Raw genomic sequence first — 16227 nt, forward strand, 5'->3', positions numbered from 1 at the left:
CAGGTCTGGAGACTGGCTAGGCCACTCCAGGACCTTAAGATGTTTCCTACGGAGCCACTCTTTAGTTGCCCTGGCTGTGTGTTTTGGGTCGTTATCATGCTGGAAGACCCAGCCACGACCCATCTTCAGTGTTCTTACTGAGGGAAGGAGGTTGTTGGCCAAAATCTCACGATACATGGCCCCATCCATCCTTCCCACAATACGGTGCAGTCGTCCTGTCCCCTTTGCAGAAAAGCATCCCCAAAGAATGATGTTTCCACCGCCATGCTTCACGGTTGGGATGGTGTTCTTGGGGTTGTACTCATCATTCTTCTTCCTCCAAACATGACGAGTGGAGTTTAAACCAAAAAGTTCTATTTTTGTCCCATCAGACCACATGACCTTCTCCCATTCCTCCTCTGGATCATTCAGATGGTCATTTGCAAACTTCAGACGGGCTTTGACATGCGTTGGCTTGAGGAAGGGCACCTTGCGTGCACTGCAGGATTTTAATCCTTGACGGCGTAGAGTGTTACTGATTGTTTTCTTTGAGACTGTGGTCCCAGCTCTATTCAGGTCATTGACCAGGTCCTGCCGTGTAATTCTGGGCTCATTCCTCACCTTCCTCAAGATCATTGATGCTCCACGAGGTGAGATCTTGCATGGCGCCCCAGACCGAGGGAGATTATCCGTTATTTTGCATTTCTTCCATTTTCTAATAATTGCACCAACAGTTGTTGCCTTCTCACCAAGCTGCTTGCCTATTGTCCTGTAGCCCATCCCAGCCTTGTGCAGGTCTACAATTTTATCCCTGATGTCCTTACAAAGCTCTCTGGTCTTGGGCATTGTGGAGATGCTGGAGTCTGACTGATTGAGTGTGTGGACAGGTGTCTTTTATACAGGTAACGAGTTCAAACAGGTGCAGTTAATACAGGTAATGAGTGGAGAACAGGAGGGCTTCTTAAAGAAGAAGTAACATGTCTGTGAGAGCCAAAATTCTTACTGGTTGATAGATGATCAAATACTTATTTCCCACAATAAAATGGAAATTAATTATTTAAAAATCATACAATGTATTTTTCTGGATTTTTGTTTTAGATTCCATCACTCACAGTTGAAGAGTACCTATGATAAAAATGACAGTCTTCTACATGCTTTGCAAGTGGGAAAACCTGAAAAATCAGCAGTGTATCAAATACTTGTTCTCCCCACTGTGTGTATATATATATATATATATATATATATATATATATATATATATATATATATATATATATATATATATATATATATATACACATACACATACACACACTACTGGTCCAATTGTACCTAATCCTGCAACTATTGGGGTGCAATATCTGCTGGGAATTCATTCACAGATCAGGTGGCTAGAAACAGCAATGTCAGGAAGTGCAGTAGTGCTTCAGATGTTTTCCACAAGAGCACAACAGCAGTGTAAGAAAAATGAGGATGTGGATATTTCAGACTTGACACCTGACATATCTTCATCAAATGATGGAATTGTTTTGCAGCAGTCTGATGATCAGATATTAATATTGTCTAATACTCACTGTCTAATCCACCACCACTCACTAAAAGCACTAAAAGCAAAAAAAGAATCAGTTCAGGAGCATGTCTTATGTACAGGAGAGAAGAGAGTTTTTATTGATTAATATTGCAGTTCCACTGGATTTAGAATAGAAGTTCAGTGATCTAACTGTGACCATGTTGAATGGCTAAAAGTGCTAACATTTAAACGCAGTAAACCTATCCTATGTTTTCTATATTTATATTTTGTTTCGATGCAGTTCTGCTTTCAAAGCTTGAGACGTGATTCGACACTGATTTTATAGTCTTTAATATCAGCTTTTTCTTCTATATCTGAGCCAGTTGTTGTGATCTTTGCTCTCTGCTCCCTGTGTTACTGTACAGTACTCTCTCACTGACTGTCGTATGCATTTGTCTGTGTTTACTCTCTGTAAAACTTGGCGAACATGGAGGAGTGATATCTCCAGGCGCTCTGCAAGGAGGTCATCAAGCTTGACTGCTGCTGTTGTAGAGGCAGTCCAAACTCCACAGACGGAAGACGAGGCTGGAGGCTGCCCGTAACTCCCCCAACGCTGGCCAAATCTAGCGTTACTGGCATGGCGGACAGAGGGTTGTTGTCTCCACTCCCGCACCAGAGAGGGCCTGGCGGTGTCTGTGTGGCCTGAAAAAGCAGAGGGCTCCTCCACCACCACAGCTGGTTTTCACCCCAACAAACTGGTGCAAGGTTCAGAGTGGTATGTACTTGTGCAGTTCACTTATAATTTGATGTTTAAGCTGTGTTCAGTTCTTTTGGAGTTTGGAAATGAAAAGTCTAGTTATACTTGAGTTTATTTTTAATCTTTATGGTTTTGAATGTCTTGAACGTTTAATCCATTAAAATGTTTCAGCTCATCAAAAATGAACCTCGGTCTGATTAAGAACCCCATCTAAGAGATTTTGATCTTGCTTCTTATGCAACTGCAAATAACAACTAAAGGAGTTCTTATCTTGGTACAGAAGAATTGGGAGATTACTGTTTGAAACCAAGGAAGAAAGGAGAATAACACACATTACAACAAAAGTAAGAAATGGAAGTATTGCCTTTATTTCAGTTTACGCTCCAACTCTAAGAGATCCCAGTTCTTTTCTGTTAGATTATCTAACATATATTGGACTTTTGGTTAGTGGTAGGAGCAGATATGATCATTTCGGTTGGTGGTGGGAGCAGATATATATAATCATTTATTAATTAAACAGATCAGGGGGTGATATTTCTCAGTCAGCTGGCCGCTAGCTCCGAGCTTAAGCTATGTATTACCACATTGTCTTTACTCGACTGCTTGCAGCATCTTAATCAGAGCCCTAAGCAACATACTTTATCTGCAAGCACAAATCTTTCGGCTCTGAATTTAGGAGAGAATTAACCAAATTTCTTCTGTTTAATCAGGGTTCAGTGGACGATCAGAGGTTTGTTAGGAGCAGTGAATGGTTTCTTTAGGAATAATTCTATTGCTTTTGCTTCTTGGTGACAGAAAAGACACAAGCAACTGGACCTTTCTTGTGCTTCAAGTTTAAATTCAAGTGCAATCAACACTTTCTGGTGATATTGCAATACAAATGGTTTCAGTTAAGAATGAGCTTAATATTCTTCTGAGAGAAAGAGCAGAATTCCTTATTATAGGGGTTAGACAAACTTACTATTTTAATGGAAGCAGGTCCAGTCACCTCTTGGTGCTAAAAATATTGCAGGTCTCATGATGGAAAACTACTTACAGAACATGCACAAAGCAATGATGCTTTTTACAGGTGCCTTTCAGAATTATATAAATCAGATGTCCCAAAGGAAACCTTAGATATTGCCCCCTTTTTCCATTCCTTAGATTTGCCGCAATTGTCCACTGATGAGGCATCTTTTTTAGATCAGGATATTTCTCGACTAGATTTGAAAGAGACCCTCTGTCAGATGAAAAAAGTGAAAAAGTCGCCTGGATTGGACGGCATCCCTGATGAATTTTATTCTTTTGGGCAGAACTTTGTTTAGAAATGAAGGTAAACTTCATATGGATGTTAATACAGCTTTATCTCATTATTTATTAAATAGAACCCAACTTTTTACAATAGTTTTCGCCCAGTATAGCTTATAAATGTTCGATCATGAGTGGACCCATTTGTGGTCCGCTTTGGACTATTTTATATATTTTTTTATTTTAAACTTTTTTTTTTTTTCTAGAAAGGGACACATGAAGAATGCCTCTGCCTCCCCGCCCTCCTTTTTACTATGCCGCTGGAACCACTAGCTCAAGTAATGTGCAATTTTATTCCCATCTCCCCCATTATAGTAAAGAAAGCCCAACATCATATTTCAGTTTATGCCACAAGGCTTTGTTCTTTTCAGATAAATCAACAATCAGTTCCACCTCTGCTTAAAAATATCAGGCCAGAAGATAAACTGGGATAAATCTTCACTTCTCCTGTTAAACTTTGTTAGACCAAAGCATGCTACCTACTTATAATCCAGTGGTGAACCACTTTAGGTATTTGGGAGTAGACGTGTGTCCCTCAGTGAGTGACTGACTGTCCTCAAAAATTTCATTAGTATATTAGAACAACTTGAAATGGATGCGCTCAGTTGGACACTCTTGCCTACCTCGCTGCGCTCCAGGATTGGAGATCGTCAAGCTTGATCCAGCAGATCCAGCTGCTGTTGTAGAGGCCGTCCAAACTGCACCGACAGAAGATGGAGCGTCGGTGTGGCCAGAAAAAAAGCCAAGGGTATCTCCACCACAGTTGGTTTTCACCTCTGCTGGTTTGAGGTCCTTGGCTCTTTGCCTTCTATTTCACCTGCTCTGTCACCGAGGACAACACCTTAGGGCGATGTTCTCATTGTTGGAAATTCTGCTTTAAAACGCTGAAAAGTTCTCAACGGGTAACACCACAATCTCCTTTTTTTCAGGCGCCCGTGTCCTGTACGGCTTCGGCACTATCTTTCTCCACTGTTCTGTTTCTGGACATCATTTAAAAAGACAGGCACCAGGATCATTGTCTTCGCCCTCTCTGCCCACCTACCAACGAGTGAGCGAGCAGTTTACCCACCTCTTCACGCTCCCCCGCTGGCTGCGGGACAGGTGCATCAGCACTGAATTCGTAGACAACTGGGAGCGCTTTCGGGAGTGTCTGGTCCTTTACCGCAGAAATGAGCTTCATCCGAGCTGCCTGGGGTCAATCGTTCTCTCCAGGAACAGCAAGAAGGTGCTACACCAGGACTGACTGGCCCTTCCCAGTCAGGTTAGTGAAATGCATAGTGGGCAGGTAAGTGATTTACATGATTTACTTGATTTTTTAATAATTTATTGTCATTTCTCTGCCTGTATTATCAGTAATATCTGCTGTAGTAATATCTGATGATCTACATATCCGAATATAAGGATATAATGCATCCATGTTCACCTTATATTAAAGGTATGCTTTCATGTATTGGCAATATGTTGAAACAGGTCTATACAGCGGTTTTAAGTCACGGGTTATGTAATACTGTGAACTAACGTTTATATAATCAATTATATAACTTGTATTTCTTGAGGGTGCTGTTATCAGCCACTGGAATTAAGGGTCAAGGGAAGACTGCCTGGTGGGAGCGGTTGGCCCCCGCCCCCGTCCACGCATAGTTCTTCGTTTTGTTAAAGATATAAAGGACGGGGTTCCCCTTTTTCTGGTGAGAGTCGGCTGAGTGGAACTGCAGGTCCAGCTCGGTGGTTTACGGAGACTGCTGTCTCTTACTCACCACTCACTGGATCAGGAGAGCCCGTCGATCCTGGTAACAGCAAGTCTCATTGTGAAACTGAAAGCGTTCTGCCAAGTATCCTTTCAGTTTGTTTGTGTTGATCATGAAATAACAGGACCTTTTTATACGGAACCTTTGGTGTAGAACCTGAGTTATTTGACGATCCTCCCTTTGATTCAAAATTTCACAAAACAGTCCCCCGCATGGAGAAAATTACAGAAAATCATCAGAAAATTTGCTTAAAATGAAATTAGTAAAAGCAGTAATTGTCAGTGACGTACTCTTACGTCTCTGTGTGCATCAGTATAGGAGTGGATTAGCCACAAATGTTGTAGGACCACTGACAGGGGGCAAATAACTAACTGCAGCTGATTCCCCTTTTCCTTGCTTACAGAGTATTGTGAGCAGTTTAAGAGTTTTCCTCTGTCAAAGTGGCATTGATTCCTACCATAGTGACAGTATTGGGACCACCGAGGGTCCACACTTTGGACAACTGGTTGACTCTCTACAACCAGACCTTAGACTAGCTTTAGTGACCGCTGTTCCAGGGTTAAACGGAGCGAGCTTAAAGGTGAACTAGACAGATTGTACCTTGATCTAGAGCCAGGCCACATTTCAGCGTCTATACATGTCCTAACAGACAAGGGCTCTAGTGCAAGTTCCAACCATGGGGTTACTAGCAAGAAAAGTGAGTGGCATTGCTGTCATAAAGGACTGTTGAAAGAAACGGGCATTCTTTTCTAAAAGAGGAACATTGCCTCTTTGAAAATGTCTGATTAAGCTGATCACCCTATTTGGTCTGTCAAGGATGATTGTGGTCTTCTAGATATGGATCCAGTTGTTCTCACAGGCCATCAACCTCCTTGTACTAAACAATATCTTATTAACAAGGAAGCTTTGCAGGGTATCAAGCCTATCACAGAGCAGCTTAGGAATAGAGGCATCTTGGTCAAAACAGTGTCTCCAGCAGTCCTGTGTAGCCAGTTTGTAAAGCTAATGGATCTTGTCTATATGCTGATACTTTTGTAGTCCACAGTTAGCCGCCAAGCTAACTCGTTCGGTTGCTGACCCATCCACCATTTTTGATGGCATTCCCATAGCACACAGGGTTTCTTCTGTCATTGATCTGGCCAATGGTTTGGTCGTCAGTTCAGTTAGCATCACAAAGCCAGCCGTGGCTTGCATTCACTGTGGAGAATGTGCAGTATCACTGGACACGGGTGCCACAGAGTTTTCAAAACTGGCTCAGTATTTACCATCAGACGCTCCAAAAGCATCTTTCCCAGGCTGGACACATTTTGCAGTCATCTGAACATATTCAATATGTTTTGTTGAGCAGTGAGAATGAGATTTTTGGCTAGCAAGGGACACAATGCCAGTCATGACCAAGCTTAGTTGTGGTGTTCTGGTGTGCAATATTTGGGACAATGGGTTACCCAGGATTCCAGAGGAATTTTGCCTGCTTGACAATCAGCAATTATTGCAGTGTCATTACCAACCACAGTGCACAAATTGTGAGCTTTCTTAGGCCTCTGTAACTACTGTAGACCTGAAATGAATTCTTATGCTGCTCTTTCACAACCACTATACAATCTGCTTTAAGGTATCCCTGGACAACATGCCCCTCTTATGCACACAGAAGACACAACCACTGCTTTTGCAAATTTGAAATCAGCCTTCATATCTGCACCAGCTCTTGGTCTTTGTGATCCAAGCAAGCCTGTCTTTGGGCATGAAGGCACTGGTTTTATGACATCCTGTCTGAATCATTTGTTGGCATTTGCACCGCAGACTCTAGAACAAAGAGTCCCAGTCAAATGTCCTCATTCTGTGTCTGCACTGCTGAACAATGTCTATGTTTTTAGTAACAGCCTCCGGATGGGCCGACTGGCTTACAGTTTTGTCAGCTCCTAATGTGGTGATTCAGAATGCACCATGAACAACCCTTCCTCCTTTATGACGTCCTCACTAGGAGTGGGGCTTCGGAACTTTGTGTGTGTGCACTATTTTTGTTTTGCATTTTACTGAAGGTTCCTCAACTCACACTAATCAGTGTAGATCTTAATGGGTGGTGACTGACAGCTTTCAAACTTTGGCCAGTGGTAGTCTTCCTTCCTCCTACTCAGGTTGAGTTGGTGGTTCTAACCGAAGTGCCACAAGATATGCTTTTGTGTGGCCCATGATTTTGGACACTTGTGGAATCACTGGGGGTTTTCTCACAGCTGATGGCACTCCAGTTAAAACGCTGACTTGGTACAGGGTCTTTTGGAAGCTGTCGAGTTGCCCACAGATCATTGTAAAAGTCAAAGCACACACATGTGGTGGTACTTTTGAAGCACAAGGAAATAGAATTGCAGATCATGCGGCTAAAAGGGACATTTTTTTTTTTACCACCAGCTAGCATTGCATCTCTTACTAGTACAGAATGCAATACTAATGATATTTCTTTAATCCACAAGCTACTGTCCGATCGCCCCCAAACTAGGAACTCTGGACTTGGCTGGATTCCGGTGCAATAATTGGTCTAGATGGTGTCTGAACCAAAGAGGGACAATTAGTCGCACTGGAGTCATTACTCCCTGGTGGAATCTCCTGCTACAAAGAGAGTAGTACCTCCAGGTCCATTTTTTCACCATATACAGGTAGATTACATCACCCTGCCTAAATGTGCGGGGAAACCAGAGGTTTTAATGGTGGATACATTCTCACTGGATTGAAGGTTCTCCCACTTCTAAGGATCCTGCTGCACACACTGCTGAAATGTTAGGAAGTCCCACCTAGGAATAAAATCCTGTTCTGAGCAAATTGAGTCAGATCAAGGTACTCCTGTCAGTGGACAGGTAGTGCAGGCAGTCTGTAAACTTCTGAAGGTGAACTGGAAACTCTGTCCATACAGACTACAAGCTTTAGGACAGTTGGAGCATGCAAACGGTGTCCTCAAGAAACAGCTGACTAAACTCCATAGTCTGGTCTCCATAGTCTTCAAACACTCGGGTGGTGTTTGCCCCGGCTCTGTAGGCAATCCTGGGGTTTTCTGATTGGCACACAGTAATCTTTCTTTCTTGTGTAGAAGATTATCAGTACGTAGCCTCAGTATTTGGGGCTTGGTATTTACAATACTGAAACCCAGCTGGTACATTACTGCTTTCTAAGATCTGTTACCCAAATTTATCAAGACATTTTGCACCTTCCAACTAACAGTAAAACAAACTAGCTCAGTTATCCCTGCTGAAATTAGTAGCAACAACTTCATGAAATTCTTTGATGATCAAATAGAAAATATTAGACTAAAAATCCAATGTCTGTCCCAAACCACAGCGGTACACAATGAAGAATGCTGCACCAGCTACATAAACCAGCAACATACCTACAGTACTTTAGCCCAGTTACAGAAGACTTGTACATGATGACGATTTAGATGAATTAATTATATATATTAGTACCAACACTGTTTAAACAGGCATTGCCAAAGGTTAGGAAATTGTCATTAATTGACATAGGTAATGCATCTCTTGGCATGGGCTTCGTACCTAAATCTCTTAAATAAAGCCCCTTATTAAAAAGCCTAATCTGGACCCTCGTGACCTTGCCAGTTATAGACCAATTTCTAATCTACCCTTCATCGCCCAAATTTTAGAAAAAAGTATTGTTTAAGCAGCTCTGCACCTATCTGCAGAACAGCATTCATGAAGTTCATCAGTCTGGATTTAGACAAAACCGTAGCACTGAAACCGCGTTACTAAGAGTAACTAATCGTTTACTTTCCGCCCTTGATGGGGGCAGCACTGCCATCATGTGCTGCTAGATCTTAGTGCTGCCTTTGAAACTATAGATCATGAAGTTCTTCTCAATAGGTTAGAAACTCTCAGAAAAGAAAATCTCAAAGGATCTGCCCTCACCTGGTTCTGATCATATCTGATCGCCATCAGTATGTTTATATAAATTATGAATGCTCCGATCATGCTAGAGTAAAATATGGTGTTCCACAATGATCAATACTTGGCCCATTTACTCTTCACATATTATAGTTTAGCGCTGGGTAAAATAATCCGTAAACACGGTATTAACTTTCACTGTTATGCCGATCTGATGATCAATGGTCTGGCCCTACATTATCTAGAGGAACTTCTGATTACATTTCGAAACAAACGTAAAGCTTGTTTTAATCATCTTTTTGTGTCTCTCTCTCTCTTCTTTCTTTTTGGTTCAGTTCTTGTGTCTTGGTTTAAGGCCTGTCCCACTACTCAGCAGAGTTCCAACACAACCATCCTAACCCCTCTCTCTCTTTTACATGTCCTGAGCTGTCCTGCCATCCAGTCTGGAGGTGTCAATTTATCCATGTTTCAGAATCAGGACTGTGCCTCTACTTAGCAGAGCTTTTGGCACAAGTCTCCTAACCCTCTTTTTTTCTTTTTTTTTCTTTCTTTCCTTCCTTTTTGTTCTCTCTCTGTCTCCCTCTCTTTGGGAGAATTGTTGAGGAGTTTGGTGGGGTCTGGGCCGGTGGCTTGGCCACTTTGTGGCGGGCGGACATGGCGTCCCAATCTGGCGCTGAGGCGCAAACTCTGCGCCGCGGTTTCAGGTGTGTGCCTGACGGTGGTGCAAGCGTTGAGGACGTGTTGCTCGCGGTGGGTGAACAGGTAGGCTGTGAGAACATCTAACAAAGCGGTGGTGTTGTTGATTAAAAAAAGGGAGTTTAGTGGGTAGGGTTATTGAGTGGTGTTTGGGTGAAGGGAGTGATGGTGCCTGTATCCACACTCGCGGCGCCTGCTACGAGGGTGCTTGTGTCCAACGTGCTGCCCTTCATCGATCATGAGGTGATTGAGAGGGAGCTAGTTCGGTTTGGGAAGCTGGCTAGCTCGATGAAGATGATCCCTCTCGGGTGTAAGACCGCCGCTGTGAAACATGTCCTCTCGTTTCGCAGGCAGGTGTTTGTTTCTTCACAACCCTGACCAAGCTCTGGATCTCACTCGGGATCGGGAGTACGGGAGGCTGCTGAGTCTGGGCCTGGTAAAGGTATGTGTACTGTTCAGCAAGCGGACCCCCCCCCGCTGCGGGGGTGGTGGATGCGCCGTTAGATGTTGTGCGTGCAGGTGTAGTTGAGGAGGCGGTGATTGCTGAAGGTGGGGATGTGGGGGTATTTGAGGAGGCTGCAGGCCCTTCTGGCATTGTTTTTTTTTTTTGAGGCCGGACACTGGGGTGGACTCAGTGACTGAGAGCCAGAGAGCAGATGGAAGTGTGCTGGAGTTTGATCTGGATGAAGAGGAGGAGGGGGGATACTCTGATTGCTCTGAGCTGTCGGAAAGTTTGTCCAGCCAGGCCAGAGAGGTTTACAGTACTGCACAGCTCGACCAGTTTTTGAGAATTACTAAGGGCAAAAGAAATGTCTCTTTAGCGTCAGCAAATTTCTCAAAGGTGGAACATGTTCTTAAGGTGGATTCTGGTGTGTTGTCAGTAGGTTAAAGAAGTGGGTGACTGCTGTCCGTAAAGGCTCTCTCTAATGCAGAACATCATGTATGTTTCTTTCCTTTCTGCTGGTTCCTTCCTTCCCTGGTTTCGGTCTGAGCACTTTTCCAACTCTCTGTATAGGAACTTTGTGTCAGCTTTTGAGTGTAAAAAAAAAAAGGTTGATATTTTTCTACAAGAAATGCAGTGATCCTGATAATGAAGTGGAGTGGGGGATGTGGTGGAAGGGAGTAGCAGTTCTGGGGCATGGAATAAATTGCAGTGGAGGTGTTGCAATATTGTTGCAGTATTTTATTTATATATATATATATATATATATATATATAAAAAATATATATAAAATATATATATATATATATATATATATATATATATATATATATATATATATATATATATATATATAAAAAATATATATATATATATATATATATATATATATATATATATATATAAAAAATATAATACTGTGAGTATTATCTCTAAAGGAGGTGTGTAAAGGACGACTGTTGAGGGTCGATGTGGATATTAATGGGCGGGAGTATGTGTTTATGAATATTTACGCACCTACTATGGGGGGGGGGGGAAGAGTGGCCGTTTTTACGTCCTTACGGAAAGAACTGTCAAGTTTCCCAAGATGCTTTTGTTATTTTAGGGGATGTCTGGAATTGCACAACGAATAGTGGAATGGATAGAACGAGGTGAGGGCCTCATGTTTTATCCGCTGGGAGATTAAGAGATGTAGAGCGCCACATTCATTTGGGGCCTGGTAAAGGTATATGTACTGTTCAGCAAGCGGACCCCCCCCTGCTGCGGGGGTGGTAGATGCGCCGTTAGATGTTGTACATGCAGGTGTAGTTGAGCAGGTGGGGATTGCTGAAGGTGGGGATGTGGGTGGTATTGGAGGAGGGGATATATATAATATTATATATATATCTTCAGAACTGCACAACGATAGTGGAATGGATAGAACGAGGCGAGAGCCTCATGTTTTATCCGCTGGGATATTAAGAGATGTAGAGCGCCACTTTCATTTGGTTGATTTTTGGAGGCTGAAAAACCCCTCTAAGAAACAATTTACTTGGGTTAAAGTGGTGGATGGGCGGTTCAGTGCTGCTCGTTTAGATCGCCTATATCTACTGACAGATCATGTTAATGGTTTGTTTAGAGCCTCAATCCTTCCTGTAGGTTTTTCGGACCATCATTTGGTGTTTGTTCAGTTGTCTACTGTGTACGGCAGCACAGAGCGGCTTACTGGAAGCTTAATGTGCAACTCTTGCAAGATGCTGCCTTTTGCTCTGCTTTTCAGCGGTTTTGGGAAATGTGGAGGTTAAGGAAAGGGGACTGATTCCCTCAGACAGTGGTGGGATGTGGGGAAAGCTCAAGTCTGACTATTCTGCCAACAGTATACAGCCCTATCCACCATGGAAAGGAGGAGGGTTCTTTCGGACCTTGAAGCGAACATTAAATGCCTTGAACAGTTAGTGGTTTGGAACCCTGACTCTGGATTGCAGGCTGACTTGGCGGTGCTGCGCAGAGACCTGGGAACTTTTCAAAAGGTGCTCTTGAGAGCTCGTTTTCAACTGTTAAATGAAATGGATGCCCCTACGTCCTCCTTTTTTGGGTTGGAGAAACACTGTAGCAGATGCATGGGTTGTACATGTCTGATGGGAGACTAACCTCCCCATGTGGGGGAAATGCAGGAGAGGGCGGTTGAGTTTTATTCTGATCATGTGATACTGCCTGCATGAAATCCTTGCTGTTAGACTGGCCTAAGTTGTCTTTGGATCAGAAGTGTAGCCTGGATCAACCAATCTCAGTACATGAACTTCACACCGCAGCGTTCTAGATGGCGGATGGCCGATCCCCTGGGGTGATCCTCTCTGATAACTTTGTAGTGTACAATATGTTATATTTTCTAGCATCTCTCCAAGAAACTCCCTCTTTGGACATTAAGGGGCATAGAGGATTTTTCTAGTTTATTCATTGCAGGAGTTCATTCTTCAGCAGTGTATCTCTTAGAATTAAGACCCCTCACTGGAAGATGACACCATCAGTATTTTACATATTCTATTCTATCTAGTTAAAAAGTGTATTCTGTTATTCTGGTCAAAATCATATATTACTTCCAGAAGGATGTGGTTGAAGCAGATTGCCAAATGGTTACATATGGAAAAGCAAACCTGTGGGTTGCATCAGAACTCGGAACGCTTTACCAGAATTTGATCCCCTGTACAGTTGTAACTGAAATTCCTTACGGATATTCATTTTTACACCTGGACATCCTGTTATTACATCCCATTTGCCTTGTGTTTGACACTGAGGAAGAGGTGTTCTTATACTTATTACACTGAGAGAGACAAACTTTTCTCTGTTGTCTATATGTGCACAGCTTACGTTGTTTCCCTGGGCTCTGTATGTTTTTGTAAATAATGTAAAACCCAACAAAAAGATGATTTTAAAAAGTTGATTAGATATAGACTTGATATAAATTCTTCTGGCTTTTAGAGAACAACCAGTTCTCGCTTTGAATTTGACGATGACTGCTTTAGGGGGACATACAATCGATTCACAGTGGGCCCCCTGGAAGCTAAGACTTTTTGGATTCATGATAAACTTCTGACCACAATGTCATGTTATGTAGAGCCTTTTGTGGCGGGTTCTACCCACAACCCAAACCTCAGGTTCTGAAGCTAAATGCTCAACAGCTAGTGTTTGCATTAATAACCTTCCAGAAAGGACAGTTTATAGCTGTGCAGCAGACGGTCAAGCCTCAAGTGTGAGTTTTTTTGTTTTGTTTTGTTTTTTAATTTAGCCCAAGAAGAAAAACACAATGAACAGGTGTTTTCCACCTACCAACACCTCTCTTGACTTGGGTTTGAGTTCCTCTATGGTTGGTGCCTGGACAGGTAAAAGCAGGCCAAAACCTCTGGGGTCATCAGGGTGAAGTGATCTTAGTCTGAGACCTTAGGCCTTCCCCTGTCAGTCATAAAGCAGCAGCAGCTGTAAGAATCAAACTATAACATACTGTATACAAAGACGAGGAACATATTCCTCATCTGGGCTGTCGTCACCTTTTCCTTTTCTTCTTGATCTGTTTCTCAATAAAAATTGTCAAATTTGAGATTAGTAAATCATAATCATATTACAAGTACATTTACTTCTCCAGCAGTGCTCAAAACAATGACTTACAGCTTACACACTGTTCCTGAAGTCATTGGTCTCAGGTTTATTCGTGTTCAGGTTTTCATGGTCTTGGACACTCATATTCTGAAGACTATATGATAAAGAATTAAACACTGTCAGCATCGGTGTGCATTGCTACTATTTTTGTCTCATGTTTAGTAATAAGCAATATTTACCTCTTCTCTAGAGCTTCAGAGGCATCCATGGTGCTCTCCAGAGCTTCAATCCCTTCTTCTAGATGTGCTAGATCTTCTCTATACAGATGAAATTTGTGGACTTTGTAGGCCACCAATATTATAATTCTGTGTTGATGAAAGGATGTATAATTCACAATGTGGTTTGAAAACATACTAGACCGGTCTGAAAGTGTTCCACTTGAACACCCAAAACTGGACAAGGTGCTTCATCTTCTGCCTCTAACTAGGGCTGGATGTGCTTGGACATTCAAAGCTAAAAAATAATATACCATAATCGGCTCATTTACACAGAAAAGTCACATCATTTCACTAAAATATCAAATTACAGAAGTGAAATCTGACCATATCCACCGATTCGGTCACAAATCAGAGTAATCTCTACTAAACGTGTAGCTATATGGATTTTATTAGTTACAACGGAGAAACCGCTTACGTTAGTAGCTATGAATGGGCATGAGTAGCGTTACTCGATTTAGACGCCAGAAGTCATTCAACATATCACATAATTATTTGACAAATAAATCAAAAGTTTGACTATTTTGACTCGAATGTTTGTCATGCTCTTTGCTGCTGAGGGAGTTAATTGCTGTGGCCAATCTGCTCCTCTGACGTTAGCCAGCACTAGTCTGGATAGCTTTTCCTAGCACTAGCCATCTCAAATACACGCTGCCTTGATAACCCAGCTGCACTCGAACCACTGAGTATAAATCCAAGCACTCGAATGTTTAAATGACTTAAAATGCTCCTCCCCACTAGTGGTCATTATACATGATCTTGCTGAGGTTAGCTAAGCTTAGCTGAAGATTGGTGCTTACCTGTTCAGGAGAAAATCAGCCAGTTTGGCCATTTTGAAGTCCTTGTCTCCATCGATCAAACACACTGATCCATGACCAGATACGGAGTAAAACGAGAGTAAATATTGGCAAACAAATTTAGATAGAAATTGGATATTAAAATGTAGCTAGCAACGTGATATAATGACCAGACATGTACTCTGAAACCGATCACTTGTAGCTGTGAGCAAGGCGACCATCCCTACTTTCTAGTTTTTCATTTTAGCTTTGTCTACTTTAACACAGGGAGCAGAGAACACAACAGGATTACAACTGATCCTGTCTCACTGACTGTCGTTTCTGTTTGTCTGTGTTTACTCTTTAACATGGTGACAAAAACGAGATTGACCGGCAGATCCAGCTGCTGTTGTAGAGGCAGTCCAAACTCGTGGCTGTCTTACTTCCAGCACTACCTGTGGGGTGGACACAGAGGGTCATGTAACGTACCACAGAGCTTTAGTCAGTTCTGGTCAGTGCCTGATCTTCAAGTGGTGTCTTGAGCATCAGTTGCAGACTCTTAAACCTCCTCTGGAATCTGACAAAACAACTGTTATTTCTTAGCCTACAAAGACTCCCTTTAACATTTTGACTCTAGCTTCATTCTCTCAGGCTTTTGTCCTGTCAACATGTTGACAAAACAGCTGATGAAGCCCCTGTTGCGAATTACTGCAGTGGTCATTACAGCCCATCCAGAATTCTTTAGGCAAGTTGCTCTAAACTAGTACACACCTTTCCCTATCAAATAGGGTTCTCCGATTTTTATCTGCTGTGTTTTGATGTGGTGAGGAAGGTGCCGCGTTCTCATGCTTGTACTCTTCTGAAATTCCCTTGCTGTGAACTGAACAAATGCATTTTACTGTTCAATACTGTTTAATTACAATTAGACTCTTATTTTTCAGGAAGTTCACAGACAGCACCTGAGTAATCCTCAGTAAACGCCAGAGTGGACCACATGACTCCTAACTACTTTAATGGAGGGAAAAGTTTGTGTGCTCACCATCGGTTTATTCGAACTGGAACTGAAGGATGTTTTCTTTCCACAGCTACAGCCCCCCAAAATAAGACCCTCATAGTAAGGATGCACTAATGAGAGCACACCTGAATAAACTGCCAACACTCCACTTGCTCTCAAATTGTACATGGCATTCCACAACATAACTCGCCTGTTTCCATCCCAAACACTGAGCTCTTAACTTTCTCCAGCTTGAGCTTAGCTGCAGGTTTTCTCATGACATGAACGTTTATCTGTTTTGACATG

Source organism: Salminus brasiliensis, chromosome 16 (assembly GCF_030463535.1).
Source record: "Salminus brasiliensis chromosome 16, fSalBra1.hap2, whole genome shotgun sequence".
Taxonomy (NCBI): Eukaryota; Metazoa; Chordata; class Actinopteri; order Characiformes; family Bryconidae; genus Salminus; species Salminus brasiliensis.